The following is a 21,153-nucleotide window of genomic DNA, read 5'->3' on the forward strand; positions in this document are numbered from 1 at the left end:
AGTTGTAGTTGAACTACACCCTCGCTCCATTATAATTCTCCCATTTAGCGGAGGCTCACTCCTAAGTATTAAGGTCGCATGTAGCACATGCTCTACCTTACATTACTAGCCTGGATTTGTCCTTAAATCAGCCAAATAGGTGCTACATATACAATATAAATGTCACAGTATAACCTGAGCTTAGGGACCCACTCACTATATACTGTATATATACAATATAAACGTCACAGTATAACCTGAGCTTAGGGACCCACTCACTATATACTGTATATATACAATATAAATGTCACAGTATAACCTGAGCTTAGGGGCCCACTCACTATATACTGTATATATACAATATAAATGTCACAGTATAACCTGAGCTTAGGGGCCCACTCACTATATACTGTATATATACAATATAAATGTCACAGTATAACCTGAGCTTAGGGGCCCACTCACTATATACTGTATATATACAATATAAATGTCACAGTATAACCTGAGCTTAGGGGCCCACTCACTATATACTGTATATATACAATATAAATGTCACAGTATAACCTGAGCTTAGGGACCCACTCACTATATACTGTATATATACAATATAAATGTCACAGTATAACCTGAGCTTAGGGGCCCACTCACTATATACTGTATATATACAATATAAATGGCACATTATAACCTGAGCTTAGGGACCCACTCACTATATACTGTATATATACAATATAAACGTCACAGTATAACCTGAGCTTAGGGGCCCACTCACTATATACTGTATATATACAATATAAATGGCACATTATAACCTGAGCTTAGGGACCCACTCACTATATACTGTATATATACAATATAAACGTCACAGTATAACCTGAGTTTAGGGGCCCACTCACTATATACTGTATATATACAATATAAATGTCACAGTATAACCTGAGCTTAGGGACCCACTCACTATATACTGTATATATACAATATAAATGTCACAGCATAACCTGAGCTTAGGGACCCACTCACTATATACTGTATATATACAATATAAATGTCACAGCATAACCTGAGCTTAGGGACCCACTCACTATATACTGTATATATACAATATAAATGTCACAGCATAACCTGAGCTTAGGGACCCACTCACTATATACTGTATATATACAATATAAATGTCACAGTATAACCTGAGCTTAGGGGCCCACTCACTATATACTGTATATATACAATATAAAGGGGCCCACTCACTATATACTGTTTATATACAATATAAATGGCACATTATAACCTGAGCTTAGGGACCCACTCACTATATACTGTATATATACAATATAAATGTCACAGTATAACCTGAGCTTAGGGACCCACTCACTATATACTGTATATATAGAATATAAATGGCACATTATACTGTATATATAGAAAATAAATGGCACATTATACTGTATATATAGAATATAAATGGCACATTATACTGTATATATAGAATATAAATGGCACATTATACTGTATATATAGAATATAAATGGCACAATATACTGTATATATAGAATATAAATGGCACAATATACTGTATATATAGAATATAAATGGCACAATTAGTGATGGGCAAAATAATTCGCCAGGCATGGATTCTCAGCAAATTTTCTGTGCTTCGCCTTTGGCGGATTTTTCACGAAACGGGCTACATACATACATACAAGATTCGCTGCAGGATAATTCGCCATGCATCAAAAAAATTATTACCCGCGTCAAAAAATGTTCGCCCGCATAAAAAAAAATTATGTGCATCAAAAAAAAAATCAAACATTTTCACCTTTTTGCAAATTTTTCGCCATTTCACGAATCTTTTAAAAGATTTGTGAATTTTTTGGCAAAGCGAAACAGGACAGATACGCTCATCACTAGTCACAATATATGGCTGATTAGTAATTAATACAGATAATTACTTGATGGCAGCTCAGAAGCCAGTGCAATTAGCATCATAACTTACAAATTAGCCCTGTAGCATCCGCTTATATGACATCTACTGCTTCAATATACATTTAACAAAGGGACTGAGTTTTACCTGCAACTTGCTTGCTTTCAAGGTTAAAACCCCCAAATATTTGCCCTTTTTATTGGCTCCACTGGGATCACCTGACTGTAGCTGGGAAGGGTGGGAGCTACAACATGGAGCTGGCCCCTGCTCCTGTATAAACTATAGCAAAAAAGGGAAAGTTTTGCTCCCCACTAAATTTGAAACCAATGAGGCTTTGACCACAAAATTCATAAAGGCAACAACAAGAGCCCCCCTGCACTCACCCATTATCAATATATATAGGACATTAAGGCATTCTGTGCATTAAACTACCAAGCAATGCCCTCCCCTTTAACCAAAACAAGGATTGACTATGAAGATTTCCATTCATCCAGGTCATGGTATATCTAGTATTGAACTGAGGAAGCTGCTCAGATGGGTAGTGAAACATCTTCAATGATTACTTAATAAGTCCAGTAGCTTTAGATTTATTTATATTAGATAAAACAAGGATTGTTTGTCCAGAAATAGTAAATAGTGATAAATTAATTTTAGCGCAAAAAATGCCCATAGAGTCCAATGGTTGCAAAAAAAAAAAAAAAGTTGCATAGAATGAAAAAAGTTATTGAGAAAAACATGCCCATTAACTTTAATGCATTTTGTGAATTTCTTTGGCGAATGGAACAGATTCGCTCATCACTAATGGGAAAGAATTGTGTAGTACGATCCAGATTTTATACAACTTAATTAGGAATAAGCTTCAGTAGCCATTTAAAAGCAGGCCCACACTATAATCATAAAGACCTGGGTGCATAAGACCTTGGTCTGACACCAAATTTAGATGGTCCCAAATGAGGGAAAAAGGTTGTTCACCACAAAATCTAAGGGACTGGGTGTGCGCGAACCCCAAGTCATCCGAACTGATGAGCAAGGAGTATCAGTAGGCAAATCTACTCACCCGCATACACAGGCGGCCCGGGAGGCTTGGGTGCAGATACTCCAGACCTGTAGTTTGAGGAGGATCCACACTTCCAAACGAGGCACCCACACCAGACTGAGAAATGACACTGATGAAGCAGTAGTAACAATAAAAATGTCTTTATTGCTTAGAAAAGGGTTAAAAGAAGTGCTTCATCTGTGGCATTTCTCAGTCTGGTGTGTGAGCTTTGTATGGAAGTGAGGCCAGTCTAGTAGTAACCTATAACAATGTTACTGTGGTGAAGGAAAGTTCAAATGCAATGATGTTTCAGTGATTGACGCATTTTCTGAGAAGATGATGGCAGTACGAGCTCCACAATTTTAGAAAATAGTTAGCCTTCCGTCTGTCTTCCATGTTTGGGCAAATAGTTAGCCAGCTTTGAGCTCTTTCCTATATATAAAAAAGAGAAGACCAGTGAAGTTGAAAGTCATTTTTTATTTCCAGCCCTGACAAAGGAGTAATTATGAACTATGCAAAAGGTATATTATAATGGTATGAGCTGTGTGTAAGCTGTAGACATCATGTGTAGTTATAATTTTTTTTATTGTTTGTGTTTTTCAAATATGTACATTTTGTATTACATACAGTATAGTAACATAGTTAAGTTGGGTTGCAAAAATACAAAAAGTCCATCAAGTTCAACCCTTCCAATCAATACAATCACATTACAATACAAATATATACAGATACCTATACTAATCTAACTGTAGATCATATAACTATGCTGCTTCAAATGGAAGTTCAGTTCCTCAAGTCTAAAGGTGGGGGGGGGGCCTCTGGTTTGTGGTGTTTTTATGAGAAAAAAGATCTCCCTCTATCTGTCAATAATGTTGTCTAAAGTAGAAGTATGGGTTCTCCCCAGGGAAATAGAACATGTCCTCAGTAATGGTAATAATTCAAAACCATAGCAAAATAAATAATGAAGACCAGTTAAGAAATTTCTTAGGATAAAAAGTTTCTTAGGAAAAAGTGCAGGTGATATTACAATTTCTCGTTTCTTAATTCATATCGCCTGAACAAAATCTCCAAAAGTTCATATATCAGCCCGATCTTAGACGACCAACTCAGAAATAATGGGGCATTTTTTTTCTCTTTCGAACCCTTTAAAGCCTTCAGAATTCAGTACAGCTACAAGCAAGAAAGACAATGATATAATTATATTTCAGTATTTAGTAGAATGAATGTGTAGCATCATGCTTTAATGTAGGAATAATATTTATGGAGCAGTATAGTTATGATATACTTTTTAGGGTTCATTTACTATAGCGCTAATTTGGAACCCATACAGCAAAATAACATCTACTGCAGTGATGTTTTTTCATTGGGTGTAGTAATAACATATTTTTTAACATCCCCATGCACCTGTCCCAAAAAACAGTGCGACTAGTGTACTATTTACTAGGTACAATCCCAGAGATCATGCCTTTTAAAGCCAGTAGTTAATCTAATGGCTCTCTTGTGGCCATGCACTAGAATCTAGACCTGTGCCCAACCTGGCCCTCACCCCAACCCCTCTATGACCCCCCCCTTCCAGACCCCGTACATGACCCACACCCGCAATGGCTTTACTTTTTACCCAATGCAGGGACCTGCGATACTGGAAGTGAGTCACGCTGGACCAGAAGTGACATTAAGTGATGAGCGAATCTGTTCCGTTTTGCTTCGCCGAAAAATTCGCTAATCTTTGAAAAGATTCGTGAAACGGGAAAAAATTTGCGAAGCGGCAAAAATGTTGTCAAAAAAAATTGTCCCCTGTGACTATACTTTTGTCGTCCACGGCTATTCTTTTGTCGCCCGCAGCTATTCTTTTGTCGCCTGCGGCTATTCTTTTGTCGTGAGGCTATTCTTTTGTCGCCCGGCTACTTTTTGTCACCTGCTATTCTTTTGACGCGGGTGACAATTTTTGGACGTGCGTCAAATTTTTTCAACCAATCCGTCAATGGCGAAACGTGGAAATTTGCCGCAAATCCATGCCTGGCGAAACATTACGCCCATCACTAGTGACATTACTCCAGAGGCGGATCAACCAGGTTAAAAGAAAAAACAGTCTAAACATCACAGGCAGGTAGGAGGGCTAAGACCTGCAGCAAAAACAGATACCCAAGTAGATGTACCGCCCACCCGGTTGGGCTTTACTTGGGAAACAAAAGCTGACACAGAGCCTAGTCTAATATCGGAAGGAAAGGGTAATATTTTTTGACATTTTTATCCCTTACCCATTGACTACACCACCATATAAATATAGTGAATCTTTCAAAAGATTTGTGAAATGCTGAAAAATTCGGGAAAATGTTGCGCATCAAAAAAAAAATTGTCGCCCATCATTTTTTGCTGTGCACTACAATTTTTTGCCAAGCCCGACAATTTTTTCTTACACCCGAAATGTGGAAATTCGCCGTGAAACCATACCTGCCAAAAAATTTCGCTCATCACTACTGCTAACTGAAAACAAAAGGCTTAGAAGATGCTGAGCCAGACTCCCCTTGTGATATAGGCATGGCATGACCACGACTGCATTCCACTCAGCTGGAGCCCACTGATGGGTCTTTTCAAATTATGGCAACCACAAATACTGTATATACAGTAAATAAATGACTTTATTCTGTATATAAATAAATTACTTTTTTATAGATGATTTCTAGGAACAGAAATTGAACGTGCAGTAAATTCCCTAAGAGATTTATGAACATAAAAGGTTTTAATTGTCAGTACATGCACTAATTTCCTGCTGCTCAGCCATGTATTCGTATTCTGTATCGGTAAGGCACAAATTCAGTGCAGCAGCTGCTCCTGCTATAGCTTTATTTCAATTTTAAATCCACATTTTTTGCAAGTTTCCCAAAAGAGGGCAGCAGAGCTCTGCCTATGGTATGACCGTATTTATCATCTGTTCCTTGAATAGAAACCTAAATCAGGAATAAGCAAGAGAGAAACGAAGTTAAGAAAAATAGATTGCATTAGTGCAGAGTTTTGTTCTAATAATTATTGAAAGCCGTGGGGAATATGGAATCATAGCGTGATTCTCATGGACTCTTTGTGACTGCCTGACGTGAATATAGACAGAAATCTTCTATCTCTCTAGGAGACTCAATAACATGTTCTCTCTCTGAAATAAAAACAATTTGTAACCAGTGTGCTAATGCGCACCTTCTATGGGGAATGTAGATCCGTGCTCCTAATATGTAATTAACATGTTGTTGGTATTTAGTAAGGTAAATAAATAGATTAAGACAATGAAATGCAACAGACTCAATGATGGATGCTTTGGTTCAGCAATTTGGGTCCTTAACTGGCATGAAAAAAACCTTCCTGCTATTCAATTCTGAACCCAAAGTATGAGGTATGGGGGAAAGGGGCAAAGGAGGGGAGACTTTACCAAGTCTTATCTAGAAATAGTCAGTTGATTACTAGGTGGGAGATTAAAGGTTGATCACATGTTGCTTGCCCACCGGCTGTAGACTATAAGGGCAATTTTTGGTCTTTCAATCTTTGCACTTCAGTATAGTTGCACTTGGTGCTGCTTGGTCCTCCCTGCCTCCCTGCACAGTTGCACCTATTAATAATGCAGGAGAACTCTGGGGGTACTGCTGCCTCTGAATGAGGTGATAGCTTCAGGGATCCCACAGCCCCCTGTGCCAATTGCTCTTGTGCAGTTACACCAAAAGAATAGGGTGCCAATGATGCCAGCTGGACATATTCGAAAATTTTCAGCAATTGTGTCCAGGGCTGGGTTTATGTAGCATCAGGCTTTAATGTAGGAATAATATTCATGGAGCAGTATAGTTAATATATACTTTTTAGGGTTCATTTACTGTAGTGCTAGTTTGGAACCCATACAGCAAAATAACATCCACTGTGGTGGTGTTTTTCATTGGGTGTAGTAATAACATATTTTCTGCCAATGATGCCAGCTGGACATATTTGAAAATTTTCATCAATTGTGTCCAGGGCTGGGTTTAAAATACTTGAGCTCCTAGGCCAGGCTGCCCCTCGCTGCCCACCTGCAACAACCAACAGCTGCTGTCACCACCTACCATTTCTAGGGTCAGACTGGGGGGTGCAGAGCCCACCGGAGCTCCCGCCGGCCACATCCCCTAGACTCACCCCCACAGGGCCCCCCACCCGACGTCCTCCCCTGAGTGTCAGGGGGAAAACGGTCAAGCAGGGGGAGTGCCAATGAGGGTCGGGTCTGGGCCACCGGGGCCAACTAGGGCTGGGGCCCACCAAAATTTTTCCCGGTGTCCCGGCGTCCCAGTACAACCCTGACCATCTCAGAAGCGGTGTCTCCACTTTGTTAAGAACCCCTGCCCCAAACCCAACCTGTGCTCGGGATCTTTGACAGGTAGTGCAGTCCTCAGTGCGGCTCCCTAGCATAGGGCTCAATGGCACTCTGCAGCTCCAACCTGGCCCAAGGAAAGTCTCCCATAGGGCTCAATGGCACTCTGCAGCTCCAACCCGGCCCAAGGAAAGCCTCCCATAGGGCTCAATGGCACTCTGCAGCTCCAACCCGGCCCAAGGAAAGTCTCCTATAGGGCTCAATGGCACTCTGCAGCTCCAACCCGGCCCAAGGGAAGTCTCCCATAGGGCTCAATGGCACTCTGCAGCTCCAACCCGGCCCAAGGAAAGTCTCCCATAGGGCTCAATGGCACTCTGCAGCTCCAACCCGGCCCAAGGAAAGTCTCCCATAGGGCTCAATGGCACTCTGCAGCTCCAACCCGGCCCAAGGAAAGTCTCCCATAGGGCTTAATGGCACTCTGCAGCTCCAACCCGGCCCAAGGAAAGTCTCCCATAGGGCTCAATGGCACTCTGCAGCTCCAACCTGGCCCAAGGAAAGTCACGATACCAAAGCTTAAATGAATTCCGAAATGGTCTTAGTCTTTGCAAAAAATACAACTTTTTGTTGAATTTAATGAAAATCATGAAAAAGTTCAATTTTAACGATATTATTGTGGTCATTACGAAAAGTTCTAAAACTGAGAAAAAATACGATTTTTTTTCTGATAAAAGAAAATCGTGGTATAATGAATAAGCCCCTAAGGGTCATTTTTGACCACAAGTGTAACTAGGACGCAATTCAACATTTTTTTTTACCCAGTACGCAGCATTTTCCCCAAAATTCTTGCATAAGTGTGGCATTTGACACAATTGTGGCCAATGCATCAAAATACACAAAATTGTGTACACAAATTTTAATGAAAATAGCATTTCATAATTCCCAGCACTCGTCATCAAAATTACATTTGATTCTTCAGGTGCGTGCATCCCTATTGACAAGTAGTGATGAGCAAATTTTTTTGCCAGGCATGGATTCACAGCGAATTTCCGCATTTCGCCATTGGCAAATTGTTTCGCAGAACTTTGCAGAAATAATTTTTGTTGCGGTTTTTTTTTTGGTCGCGTCAAAAAAAGGCACAGTCATGTAAAAAAAAGCGCGGGCGACAAAGATAGACGCAGCCAACAAAAAAAAATGCGTTTCGCAAATTTTCCACCATTTCGTGAATTTTCTTGCCGTTTCGGGAAACGGGACAGATTCGCTCATCACCATTGACAAGGCCTATTGTGATGTGTTTAATTACAACATAGACATTAATTAACAAGAAACAATGCAGATGCGGTGGTGCCAAGCGCAGTTATGGGAAATGCACAGAACAGCTATAGACCCAAGTACTTTTCATTAATGGTGTCGGCTCACAAAATTGCCAAGGCAAAATTGGCTGAAAAGGGGGTAAAGGTTGAACATTAGTGAACAAGCCCTTATGTGAACATTATCAGTAATTGCATTTTAGGCATTTTCCTTTTCTTGTGCCTGAGTGTGTGGCACATTTGTGTTTACGGAAGTTATTATGAAGCACTAAAACTAATTATTGGAATAAAAACCCATACATTTGTGGGTAGGGGAAGCTGCAGAGTCATCTACACATTAGCTGGTTTCATTTGTAAAGAACTGTGGTTCTAGCAGAAGTCCTCTGGGATGGTTGATACACCCAATTAGCACTAGGCCAGGCATCACAAAGATGCATTTTTGCTCTTTCTACATCAAGATTAGCGATGAGCAAATTTCACTGAAGTGTGGGAATTTGAGATGTATTTCAACTTATCTGTTTATCTCATCTGTTATTTCAACTTATCTGTTTATCTTATCTGTTATTTCAACTTATCTGTTTATCTTATCTGTTATTTCAACTTATCTGTTTGAAGGGAAACATACAAAATTCTAGAGGCACCACATAAAGTGACTAGTGATGAGCGAATCTGTTCCGTTTTGCTTCGCCGAAAAATTTGAGAATCTGTCAAAAGATCCGTGAAACGGCGAAAAATTCGCGACACGGCGAAAATGTTGTGCGACAAAAAGAAATTGTCACCCGCGGCTATTATTTTGTCACCCGCAGCTATTATTTTGTTGCGCGGCTATTATTTTGTTGCCCGCGGCCATTATTTTGTCGCGCGGCTATTATTTTGTCGCCCGCGGCTATTATTTTGTCGCGCAGCTATTATTTCGTCGCCCGCGGCTATTATTTTGTCGCGTGGCTATTATTTCGTCGCGCAGCTATTCTTTTGACGCCCGCGACCATTCTTTTTTTCAGGTCCCTTATTCCTGTAATTATGAACTGCAGGGAAGACGATCACTAACATGTTTTTTCAGTCTAGTTAATTGACGTGAGATGCTCTGATCATTTTTGCTCCAGCTTTTCCCTTTGGAGAAGATAGAGCTCGCCACAGTCTGCTAGAATGAAATTCCAATTCCAAAATATTTTTGTGTGATTTTTTTACTTTTTCTTCTTTATATTGTCATTTTAATGATAAATTGTGACTTATAGTAGTCACATAATGTTATATATCTCTGTTCTACCAAGTAAAACACTTCTAAAAAATGTAGAAGATGCTTTTTTTCAAAAATTATCTGGTAATTGTCTGGTATTTCCAAGCAAGTACAGGTATGGGACCTATTATCCAGAATGCTCGGGACCTGGGGCTTTCCGGATAAGGGGTCTTTCCGTAATTTGGATCTTATTACGGGCATAAGTCTACTAAGAAATATATTTAACATTAATTAAACCCAATAGGGTTGTTTTGCTTTTAGTTAGGATTAATTATATCTTAGTTGGGATCAAGTACAGGTACTGTTTTATTATTACAGAGAAAAGGGAATCATTTAACCATGAAATAAACCCAATAGGGCTGTTCTGCCCCCAATAAGGGGTAATTATATCTTAGTTGGGATCAAGTACAGGTACTGTTTTATTATTACAGAGAAAAGGGAATCATTTAACCATTAAATAAACCCAATAGGGCTGTTCTGCCCCCAATAAGGGGTAATTATATCTTAGTTGGGATCAAGTACAGGTACTGTTTTATTATTACAGAGAAAAGGGAATCATTTAACCATTAAATAAACCCAATAGGGCTGTTCTGCCCCCAATAAGGGGTAATTATATCTTAGTTGGGATCAAGTACAGGTACTGTTTTATTATTACAGAGAAAAGGGAATCATTTAACCATGAAATAAACCCAATAGGGCTGTTCTGCCCCAATAAGGGGTAATTATATCTTAGTTGGGATCAAGTACAGGTACTGTTTTATTATTAAAGAGAAAAAGGAAATCATTTTTAAAAATTAGAATTATTTGCTTATAATGGAGTCTATGGGAGATGGCCTTTCCGTAGTTCGGAGCTTTCTGGATAACGGGTTTCCAGATAACGGATTCTATACCTGTACTTTATTTCTAGTGGTAATTTGATCCGTAGGGGTACATACTTTCTGTGGTTAATGCTGAAGTAAACAATAACAATATGGCAGCATGATATTAAATTTGGAGTTTCAAGTCCACAAATCCACCCATCACTTTAGGAAATAAAGAAACAGCAACTTTAGAGTAGGTATTTAATCTATTGTTTATTATGTAATGACTTCCTTCCTCTGATATCCTCAATTCTCCAAAAGTTGTTAAACTAGTTACCAGAACCACCTATATCTGTTGGTTAATGCTGTGGAAGGCAGTTTATCGATACCCATGGAGGAAGCAATGGTCATTAATGATCTGATGTTCTAACTAAATTAGTAACTAAATTAGACTTCTCATGACAATATCTGTGGCTAAGCATCCCGTTAACACATTGTTCATGCTGATTTGGTGGAACAGATAATTTGACTAGGGATAATGTTCTTTATTGTTCAGACATTATTGGGTTTCTGTGTTGGAACCAAGATATGTGGGCAGGGAAAGGAACCTATTGCCTATTCCTGTTCCTCCACAGCTCTTTTGTGCTGACATTACTGTAATGTTTCTCTTGTTGGCAACCTGCCCATGCTCCTGGCATCTAGGTGATAAATGCCTTTCTACCACAAGCAGAAAAGATCCCAATGTATTAGTTATTGGCAGATTTACTAACCCTGTTTCATGGCCTTCTTAGGTGAGCATAGTGTGATCTACACCAATCAATGAAACAGTCTTGATTAAATAAGAAAAGAAATGCTGAGGGAGAGTCAGAGGAAAAGTACTACAGGATCCATTATCCGGAAACCCATTATCCATAAAGCTCTGAATTACAGGAAGTCCCATAGACTCCACTTTAATCAAATAACTCATCAACTAATTCTAATTTTACAGGTCTTATACCTGTACTAAAGCAGGTGCAGAGATTAGAGATGTAGCGAACTGTTCGCCAGCGAACTAATTCGCGCGAACATCGGGTGTTCGCAAGTTTGCGAACTTTCCGCGTATGTTCGCAATTTGGGTTTGCCGCGGTTTTTTTTTTTCGCTGCGTTTTTTCTCTGCGTTTTTTCTCAGCCTAAAAACGCCGCACAACCACACATGGCGTTTTTCAGCCTAGTACTGGTGTAAGCAAATCCCGTTTCCATGGTGCTAATAGTGCGAAATAGCAAAAAACGCTGCGTATTTCCACTAGGTCTGCCCGTTTTTACGCAACGCTGTGTCAACAACGTATTTTTCAGAGAAATTTTTGCCCTTGATCCCCCTCCGGCATGCCACTGTCCAGGTCGTGGCACCCTTTAAACAACTTTAAAGTCAGTTTCCTGGCGAGAAATGGCTTTTCTAGGTTTTTTTTTTTTTGTTATTTATTGTTTTTATTGGTGAATAAAATGAAATTAACATCAAAAAAGTTACATTGATCTTACATTATACCGTATGAAGTATAAAGAAACAAGGTACAAAACGTGCCAAAAGCACTAGAATATGAAGTAACACTGTTGTGTTGTTTCCATAGCAGGTAGGTGAACAATAAACACAGTTTCACCAGTTTTTTATTTTTTAACTATCTACAACTAAACAGATCTAACAGAAGGATAGGGTAAAGAAGTGAAAAAGAAAATGAGAAGGGTAAGAAAAGAAAAGTAGTCAAGGCGCATAAAAAAGCATATCAACAAATAGTGTATTAATTATTTAGCTGCATCCAAAGCCTTACAGCAGAGACGTTTTTCAAAGAAAATTCCTAATTGGATTTTCCCCTACGTACTTGCTATTATTCCATAAGTCCCATTTTGCGTGGTACTTGTGCAGAAGGTGATTATTTCTAGCATTGAAGTATTCCAAGATGCTGTGATTATTGAGCATTATAGTTACCTCTTTTAGTGAAGGAGTCGTGGTCGCTTTTCTAGGTTTTAAAGTTCGCCTTCCCATTGAAGTCTATGGGGTTCGCAAAGTTCGCGAATATTCGTGCTTTTTGGCGTAAGTTCACGAACGCGTTCGCGAACTTTTTTTCTGAGGTTCGCTACATCCCTAGCAGAGATCCATGGGATCTTTGGGAGGTGCAAACTACATAGTTCCATGGTACATGTACATATAGTCAAAACAAATAGTGCAGGGAATAGCAATTTGCAGACTAATTCTATAGCAATTACAAATTAACTTACAATTACAAATAACTTTAACATCGTTTAACATTTATAATTCATTTAGATTAGAAAGTTGCACAGAATTACATTTTCCATCAAATAGAAAATCGAACTAGAATTTTAATTTGAATTCTTCTAAATTGTATATAATGTATATAATGTATATAATTAGGCCTAGGCTTACTGGTCTAATTACTAAGATTAAAAAGACAGCACAAAAATACACAGTAAATGATCTATATTATATCATATTGAAGATCTATACCAGTGATCTCCAACCATAGACTCGTGAGCAACATGTTGCTCCCCAACCCCTTGGATGTTGCTCCCAGTGGCCTCAAAGCAGGTGCTCATTTTTGAATTCCTGGCTTGGAAGCAAACTTTTAGCTGTAAAAAACATGTATAACATGCCAAACAGTAGAGATGTAGCGAACCTCACAAAAAAAGTTTGCGAACCCGTTCGCGAACTTCCACCAAAAAGTGCGAACTTTCGCGAACTTTGCGAACCCCATAGACTTCAATGGGAAGGCGAACTTTAAAAACTAGAAAAGCCATTTCTGGCCAGAAAACTGATTTTAAATTTGTTTAAAGGGTGCCACGACCTGGACAGTGGCATGCAGGAGGGGGATCAAGGGCAAAAATTTCTCTGAAAAATACGTTGTTGACACAGCGTTGCGTTTAATGCTGTAAAGGGCAGAAATCACACTACATTTCTAAACTTGTGTAATAAACTGCTTTAAAACGTCCAGCGTCTACATGCCAATCAAGTTGTGTAAAGGTTACAGCCGGTTCACACGCAAAGACAAAACGCCGCAGTAGTGGATACGGAATATATTATTGCTGGTGGAAAAACATCGCTCAGGTGATTTTATTGCAATGCAATGTCACTACTATGTGTAACGTGTTTGGTGCACTACTATGAATAACAGCAAACAGCACTGGACACGTTAAAGAACAGTAACTTAAATTAAAAAAAAAAAATTAATATTAAAAAAAAAGTGATCTCTGGTTGGTGCTGGGGGTGAACTACTAGGAGCAGCACACCAGTCCCCAACACAGCTAGACTAATAGCACTGGGCTCTATAAATTACAGTAGCAAAGTAAAAAAACACAAATAAAAAAAATGATGTGAATGTGTGGTTGGTGCTGGTGCACTACTATGAGCAGCACATCTGTCTCCAACACACACAGACGGAGCTGCAGTACACAATGAAAAGAAGAGTAACAGTAATCAGAAAATAAAAGCAGTCCTTACAAGGACTATTGGGTTACAGCAGATGATCAGCAGGACAGCTGTCCCACAGCAGCTACATACAGAGCAGTAGAAAGTAGATTACTAGTCAGCAAAGCTACCTAAACTGTCCCTCAAACCCCTGCACAGCTCTCTCCCTATGCTAACTCATCAAGCACACACAGGCAGAATGTAAAATGGCTGCTGGGCTTCGGTCTATATATGGAAGGGAGTGGTCCGGGGGTGGTCCAGGAGGGAGAGCTGCCTGATTGGCTGCCATGTATCTGCTGGCTCTGGGGTGAGAGGTCAAAATTTGGCTCCAGCTAAGGCGAACCCAAAATTGCGAACTTCGCTAAAAGTTCGCGAACTTGCGAACTTGCGAACACCCGATTTTAGTGCGAATTAGTTCTCCGGCGAACAGTTAGCTACATCTCTACCAAACAGATCCTCCTGTAGGCTTCCAGGCTACACAGGGTCTTCCTATAGCCATCACAAACCATTTTTGGCAGCCCAAGTAAATTTTTCATGCTTGTGTTGCTCTCCAACTTTTTTAACATTTGAATGTGGCTCAGAGGTAAAAATAGTTGGGGATGCATTGGCAACCATGTAAAAAGTACCTTAATGAATTATGTTTCATTGCATCCATAATAAAGCACCCGTACTTGGGGGGGGCATTTGTAAATTACTGTTTTTATTGTTTGTTTTAATAGAAATCTCTAGGAAATATCATCCCCGTAATTCAGAGCTTTCTAGATAACGGACCACCCCTCCTTAATCCCATACCTGTACTCAAAATATTCATAATCCAATAATAAACCATCTAGATATGAATTACATGCTCAAGTCACATAGTCTGTAACTATGGCTTATTTTCTATTACAATTTCTCATTTAATCTCAAGTCTGAGCAATAAATCTAAACATGCAAAGGCTTTAGTTGCATTTCCATTTTGGTCTCATTAAGAAAATTCACAACAGGGGCAAATCCAAGTTGAGAAAAAAAAAATTATCACAATATGGAACGTGAATTAATCGCAGAAAATGATTAAAAGCAAATTTCAGTTGGAGGGGTATCTGCTGTTCACAGCATCTCTCATTATCAGCAACAGCCACTTAGCTAAATGAAAAGCAAAATATATGGTGTGGGTGCGCTCAATAAGCTTTCTAAATATGTTTGCATTAAACAATGTTATAATTTACTCTGTCCCACCTATTTTGTGAAATGAATATACTAATGAAGAAAGGGCGGATAATAATTAATACTGTTTTAGAAAGCAAAGGCAGAACAAATAACGGGGAGAAATATATTTATATTTTCAGACAGCATGACAAGCAAATATCTTTCGTTATAAGTGCACACATTTAAGAACGGGATAAGGCACTTTTATTATTATTATTAACATTTATTTATACAGTGCCAACATATTCCGCAGCGCTGTACAATAAGTGGGTTTCATACATTGGACATACAGAGTAACATATAAAGCAATCAATAACCGATACAAGAGGTGAAGAGAGCCCTGCCCAAAAGATCTATCTATCTATTATTATTATTATTATTAATATTTATTTATAAAGCAGCAACATATCCCGCAGCGCTGTACAATAAGTGGGTTTCATACATTGGACATACAGAGTAACATATAAAGCAATCAATAACCGATACAAGAGGTGAAGAGAGCCCTGCCCAAAAGATCTATCTATCATCTATTATTATTATTAATATTTATTTATAAAGCACCAACATATCCCGCAGCGCTGTACAATAAGTGGGTTTCACACATTGGACATACAGAGTAACATATAAAGCAATCAATAACCGATACAAGAGGTGAAGAGAGCCCTGCCCAAAAGATCTATCTATCTATCATCTATCTATTATTATTATTAACATTTATTTATAAAGCACCAACATATTCCGCAGCGCTGTACAATAAGTGGGTTACATACATGGGACATACAGAGTAACATATAAAGCAATCAATAACCGATACAAGAGGTGAAGAGAGCCCTGCCCAAAAGATCTATCTATCTATCATCTATTATTATTATTAACATTTATTTATAAAGCACCAACATATCCCGCAGCGCTGTACAATAAGTGGGTTACATACATTGGACATACAGAGTAACATATAAAGCAATCAATAACCGATACAAGAGGTGAAGAGAGCCCTGCCCAAAAGATCTATCTATCTATCATCTATTATTATTATTAACATTTATTTATAAAGCGCCAACATATCCCGCAGCGCTGTACAATAGGTGGGTTACATACATTGGACATACAGAGTAACATATAAAGCAATCAATAACCGATACAAGAGGTGAAAAGAGCCCTGCCCAAAAGAGCTTACAATCTACTTTCCCATGGATACTGTACATTGTAGATGTATAGATAATTACAATTATAGGAAATAATACACAGACTTTAATTTTGTTGGAGAAAGACTGTACTTATTTTATTAAACTCTTGTATAATGATTTTAGCACTGATATGGTGATTTTATTAAATTCATATATAGTAAATAAACATCTGTATCATATCCTAGTAACCTTAATTACGGATGAACAATCATCCAAGGCATAAAATTCAACTTAAATGTGCATTATTAGGCCATATTACTGGTTCTGATATGAAGTTAGCATTGATCAGAATAACAGATGGCACCTGCAGTTTTGGGTGTTATTCCAGCACTAAAGGGGTGACCCCCAGGTTTGACTTAACATTTGTAAGCAAGATTTTTAATAACTTTCTTAAATCCACTCTTCACCATGGCTGCATCCATCATTTTGTTTGGCAGTGTACCTCCAAAACTATCAGTCCTATGTATGAGCTCAGAGCTGCTCTTTAGTATTGAAAAATGACCAATTATATTAACTAAAGCTAGGATAATTTATTGCTAAAAATATTTGTATGTATATCTTTATTTATAAAGCGCTAGTTATGTACGCAGCGCTGTACAGTAGAATAGATTCATACAAACAGGGGATTAAAGATAATGGATAAATACAAAAGATAATGGATAAATACAAAGTACAACAATAAATACAAATAAATACAAGGTACAGTTGCAATAAGTTAAGAGTCAGAAACACAAGATGAAGGAGGTCCCTGCCCCGTAGAGCTTACAATCTATATTGGTATTTATCATGTAATTTATTATATAATACACAAGAGCCATGAATTTCCTATAATATCCTACTTATGTCATAAGTAGTTATGAGCGATTTTTTTTTTTTGGCCAGACAAAGATTCGCAGCAAAATTTTGCCATTGGCGCATGCAGAAAAAAATGGTTGCTGTAGGAGTGACTTTAATATATTTGTAGAAAAAAAGAAAGTTGCATGAGTAAAAAAAAAAAATTGTTGCTTGTAAGAAAAAATGGTTGCGCATAAGAAAAATTGTCGCCCATTGACTTTAATGCATTTAGAATGAAAAAAAAAGTTGCGCACCTAAGAAAAAATTGTCACACTTAAGAAAAAATTGATGCTTCTAAATAAAAAATGTTGCCCATTGACTTTCATGCATTAAGCTAATTTTTTGCCAAAGCAAAATGGGACAGATTCGCTTATCATTAGTTGCTACTGGTGCTTAGTAATGACATTTTTGTCACATGACTCATTGAAACTTGAAATAATGTACCCCCTTATTGTAAAATATGAAGATATTAGAAGTCACCTCTGAGTTCCACAACCGGCATAAAAGCACCTTAGCCTCATTCTTTTAAATGTTTGTTTTTTTTTTTATCTTGCACACTTTAGCACACTTATAGACACCCATATACACACTTACATACCATCACACAACTTTTTATACACAAATTCTCACAAATATTTTTTTTTACTTATTTATGTTACCCCTTTGTTTTTTGTTTTTTTCCCTAAAAACTGTTTATTTTGACAGCGTGACTTTCGGAACAGATATTGGGACCACTGTCATGTGGCTTATTTTGTTATTTAATTGATTTGCACAATGTTTGTGGTTTTATTGCATTTTTATCTTTACCTATTTTTAATTCATCCGAACTAATTCGCCGAAAAAATGGAGTAAAAAGCTGTGTAAAATAAATGGAAAACATTGGCATCTGAACGCCGGATATTACGCCGGATATTACGCTGTTTGACACACAAACAAATTTTCTCGCTGTTTTTTACACAGCATAATAAATATGCCCCATAATACGCTGTCAGGGGGCTCTGTATACAAAAGCTGAGTTGGCAGGCGGGGTTAATACATACCACACTAATTAAGGGGTATATTTATCATGCTGTGTAAAAAGTGGAGTGAAGCATTACTGGTGATGTTGCCCAGGGCAACCAATCAGCATCTGCATCTGATTGGCTGCTAAGAGCAACATCACCGGTAATGTTTTACTCCACTTTTTACACAGCATGATAAATATACCCCTATCACCAAAAAATGGTGATTTGTGTGATGTAAGTGAACTTTACACCACACTTTCATTTGTAAATCAGGCCTTATATTCCTAGCTGTTTTCAAAAACAGATATTTGGTTCATGTTGTAATGATTCTCTAACATGTTTAGGTTTTTGAGCAATATTCTTCTACAGTTACAAATGTGAAGCTCACAAAGCATTTTATGTTAACAATCTCTGTATTTAGTGTCTATCCAACTTTTATCTTCCAATGCCGAAGTGCTCGTTAAATGCATTTCCTACATTATACAGTGCTGTGTGATTTTATTAGGGCTGGGTAATCACATTAGGGACTGATTTCCTAAATAAGAAAATATGCTCACTCAGATAAAAGCTAATGTTATGTTAAAATACACAGCGCTACACGTCAGACATACTGCGAGTAAAACATCAGAGATTCCATCGACCCCATCCTAGATTGTTTTTCCCCTGTGGTGAGAGTTGAACATATGGTGAATCTGTATATAAGCTTGGTAAACTGAACATTGGGGTAGTGTAGTACTTTCTCTAAAGAATTTAACATTTCTGACTCAGAAATCAAAACTAAGCAACTAGAAATGAAAATATTTGTTAAAAAGGATAAAGAGGTGAGGCTAAAGATGGCCTCTCTCTCAGGTGGGCTTTTTCTTACATGCACTTCCCAAAACGGCTATTTTAATGCCACATATAGCAGCTGGAACAGATCGGAGGAGGGGCAGAATGACCCCGGCCCAACCCTACAAGGGAGCCCATTAAATGTATGGTTAAGGGGAGGGGGCTAAAGCTGGGGGGAGAGGTGGAGCAGATGCCATTTTAGGTTGAGGGCAGGCATTGAGAGCCACCATTTTAGAAAGACAGCAGGAGAGAATGTTCCCACCCGCCCTCCCTAGTGTGGTGGGTTGAGTTTGTTTCTTTGAGTCCTTTAGGTGGGTAGTGTCACAAAGGTGGTGCTAATAATAGCATATTGTCACAGCTAGTAGGCGGGCCCATGTCAGTCTGCGGTGCTGTTATATAAATTCATTTGTGGGATGGTTTAACCCCTAAGGTGGGTGACCATTGTGTGTGGATGGAACCTTTGGAAAACCTTCAGTAAAGAGATGGTGGGCTTGAGGTTAAAGGGGCCTCTTCCTTTAACAGGTGGCTTGCTGAGCCTGGGTTTGTGGGAGTATCCTCTGAGCCAGGATGTTGGGAGGCTGGAGGATAGTGATATATGTTATGGAAGGGCAGACTGACAGGGGCTCTGGTTATGTACTGTTCAATACATGTTAATGCTATGGTTACTTAAAAACTTGTATAAAGATATGCAGGCCTAATTGTATTATATGTGATGGTTTTGTGCTATCTGTAATTCTTCAATAAAGCTGTGGCTATTATCATCCAATGATATTGTCACACATTTCACTGAGTAAGCAGGGCAGTGTGAGGTTGTAGTGGGGGGTGCTGGGGTCATGCTGCAACTCCACAACCATCTCTTGTCAACAGGTGGGCACATCCGGAGATCCACTTATTTGATGACCTCACCGAACAAGTGGGTCTTAACATGTATGGCCACATTTATTCTCCTAAAGAAAGCTATAGAAGGATAAGGACCTAGCCCTCTCTCTAACCATCTCTATCTTGCGCATCATTCTTCCTAATACTGAGGCCTCCCGCTTCTGTGTTTCTGGCACTGTCCCCCATCCTCACACAAGTAAAGTCTGAAGAGGGCAAAACCTAAACTCCATCCTCCCTTATGGTGTGCATTTCCTACACCTCCATGCTCCTAACTCTCAACAGCCCAAGAGTTAGCCCTCATTTGTAAAGACAGGAAAGAACATCTTCTCAAATACTCTACATATCTAATTAAAGAAATTATGGGCAATTGTAAGCTCTTTTCATGTTGGGGCTTAAAAGTCTGGCAAGTTAGATAGGAAGCTTCAAACAAATTGCCCTGTTTATAAAGTTCAGTGAAATAGCCCAATTTACAAATTATAAGATGTATAATGGCATAAATAGATTAGATTGTAAGCTCTATGGGACAGAAACCTCTTTCCTACTGTGTCTCATACCACATGGCACTTACTCCCTGTGTATTTATATATATTTATTGTATTTATTTATTATAACTCTTGTCCTCCCTGTGTGTAATTGTGTTTATTGTAAGATTGTACAGCACTGCGTACCCTTGTGGCGCTTTATAAATAAAGTTATACATACATATACATACATACAAATCGGAAAATATTGATTTTTTTGCTCATGTTTAGCTCTGTGTATAGTCTGTAAAACTTTGAAATTTGGAACTGGTAAACGAGCCCCTATTTTCTGTAAACAACTGGGTTTTTAAGTCTGATGTCTCCTTGATTGCCCTTATACTTAAACCTCTGGGTAAAATAACATTAAATGAATATGTGCATATCTCTAATCTAATTGGAACTTGGGGATACAAGACATTAATTTGCGGAAATCCTAACTCAAGCAGACATCAGTTCTGAAAGGTCATTCCTCTCTGTCCTAATGCCATATGCATATACTCAGAATTACTGTATATTAGAGAGACGCACGCTTGCTGTGTGGGAAGCGAAAATATAATCACGTTGGTTCAATAGAACATAGCACGGATATGAAGTCGCTCCTTAAATGAATCCCAAAAGCTCAAACTAATTTGCTTGGTAAGAGCCAAGGTTCATCATTTT

This window comes from Xenopus tropicalis, chromosome 1, assembly GCF_000004195.4.
Source record: "Xenopus tropicalis strain Nigerian chromosome 1, UCB_Xtro_10.0, whole genome shotgun sequence".
NCBI lineage: Eukaryota > Metazoa > Chordata > Amphibia > Anura > Pipidae > Xenopus > Xenopus tropicalis.